Source organism: Panulirus ornatus, chromosome 35 (genome assembly GCF_036320965.1).
Source record: "Panulirus ornatus isolate Po-2019 chromosome 35, ASM3632096v1, whole genome shotgun sequence".
Classification (NCBI taxonomy): domain Eukaryota; kingdom Metazoa; phylum Arthropoda; class Malacostraca; order Decapoda; family Palinuridae; genus Panulirus; species Panulirus ornatus.
The window spans coordinates 4,332,501-4,335,000 of NC_092258.1; the positions used below are offsets into that span (position 1 = coordinate 4,332,501).

The 2,500-nt window shown below is 35.5% G+C and overlaps 1 long non-coding RNA gene across 10 annotated transcripts in view; it reads left to right on the plus strand.

Moving 5' to 3' along the window:
* The window catches only part of LOC139760087 (uncharacterized), a 267,067-nt gene that overhangs the window by 248,462 nt on the left and 16,105 nt on the right, over positions 1–2,500 (plus strand). The gene's annotated exons all lie outside the window — the stretch shown is intronic.

The window sequence follows — 2,500 nt, forward strand, 5'->3', positions numbered from 1 at the left end:
CTGGCATTGAAAATGAAAAATGAGGTACAAATCAGAACATTTTGACTTGTACTTATTTCCTACCCTTACAACTGTTAGGAAAAATCGTAGTTATAATGATGATAATAATATGAATGATAAAAGTAATGATAATTATGATAATAGTAATAACGATATGAATTATTATATTAATATTGATAATAATGTGAATAGTAATAGTAATGATGATAATGATAATGATAAGAATAAAGATGTAAATGATAATAGTAATTATAAAAATAATGATAATGATATGAATAATGATAGTAGTAATAATGATAATAATGATAATGTAATAATAATGATAGTAATAATAATAATAATAATGATAATAATAATAATGATAATAACAATGATATTGATAATGATTCTTATTATAGTAATAGTGTTAATAATAATAGATGATGACAAAATAATGCATTATTTTTTAGATAAATGTTGAGAACCTCTCAATAGAAAACCGGGTGAAGCAAAATCGTTAACCGGATTCATGATGTGTGAAATAGGATCATTAACCGGAATTGGGATGTGTGAAACATGATCATTAACCGGACTCGTGAAGTGAAACTAAATCGTTAACCGGACTCGTGATGTGAAACGTGATCAGTAACCGGACTCATAATGTGAAACAAGATAATTAACCAGATTCATGTAAAAAAAAAAAAATTCATAAACCGGAATCGGGTTGTGTTGAACATGATCGTCAACCGGACTCACGAGTTCAAACAAAATTAGTAACCGGATATAGGATTTGCTTATTTGCTTGGTCTGCAGTGGAGAACGGAATAGTGCAAAAGCTAAATGGACGGTGAACGTAGCCTAGAGAAACGGTAAATTTCACTTAGATTATTAACCCGAAGTTTCAGTGAACACAGGATATTTTAAAGGAACGTTGATCATAGGCTAGCCTAAAAGAACGATGCGCGGAGATTAACCTAAGGGAACGGTGACCACAGATTTGCCTAAAGAAACGATAAACAAAGATTGACCGAAAGGAGCTGTGAGCCATAAGTTAGCCTGGATATACCGTGAACATAGATCGGCTTAAAGGAACGATGAGTATGGCTTATTCTAAAGGAACGATGAGTATGGCTTATCCTAAAGGAAGGATGAATATGGCTTATCCTAAGGGAACGGTGAGCATGGCTTATCCTAAAGGAACGATGAGTATGGCTTATCCTAAAGGAACTGTGAGTATGGCTTATCCTAAAGGAACTGTTAGTATGGCTTATCCTAAAGGAACTGTGAGTATGGCTTATCCTAAAGGAACTGTTAGTATGGCTTATCCTAAAGGAACTGTGAGTATGGCTTATCGTAAAGGAGCGGTGAAAATAGCTTAGCCCAAAGGGAACGGTCACTTTGGATTATTAACAGAACTGTTACTATCAACAAACAGAAACACTCTGTTGCACTCAGCTGCGTAGCTGTTATTGAATAAAAGTGATTAAACTTTTCTGTTATAGTAGTTTTTTGCAAATTTATTCTTTCCATTCGATGTATCTGTACTTTATGCCTTGTATGTCTGGTTCGTAAAGCATTGGGTTATTACGAACTTTGCACTGACGACATTTTGTTATAGCTTATTTCCTCTGAAGTGTAACATTCCTTGTTTATGTAAACCTGTACTACAACTTATTATTGTAGATCTTTATTGTACTGTATTTCTATCGAGCTATACCGTACCATATTTCTGTAAACCTCTACTGTAACTTATGTTCATAGAACTGTACCGTGCTATGTTTATGTAAAGCTGTACCGGCCATCATTTCGCCAGAATTCACTGTACCTCGCTCCTGTAATAACGTAACATATCTGTATTTTGCTGACCTGTATTGTACCTTATTTGATAGTCCTGTACCATACATTTTTTTTTTTTCTATCATAGACCCATACCGGACCATTAACTGTAGTCGTGGGCAGTGCTGTTAATCAAAGTTCTGTAGCAGAGAAATCATCTATAGAAATCTAGTTCTGTTTCACTTAAAATTAAAGTTAGAGTTAACTTTCACAGTCTTGTACTAACAGATGTTATATACCACAACTTCATGGAAGATCTTATAGATATAAACTTTGTGATATAGAAATAAAACACGATATACAAGTATATATTGTTGACTTGTTTTATTGTTTTATATGGCTTATACAGCAGCGGGACTTGATGCAGTGAGGTGTACAGTAGGTGTGTGTGTGTGTGAGTCTGTGTGTGTGTGTATATATAAAAAGGGAGTGAATGGTCACCTGGTAACTAGGATGGGTAGGGAAGGAGAGAGAGAGAGAGAGAGAGAGAGAGAGAGAGAGAGAGAGAGAGAGAGAGAGAGAGAGAGAGAGAGAGAGAGAGTGAAGCCGGTGAGTGCTGTGTCGTACATCACCTGGCTCACACGTAGTGAAAGCTGGGTTTGCCAGCCCCCAAGAAGAGAGGCCAGCCAAACACAGCTTGATAAAATGTTAGCTCCTCTGCCATGTCCCACACACACACACACAC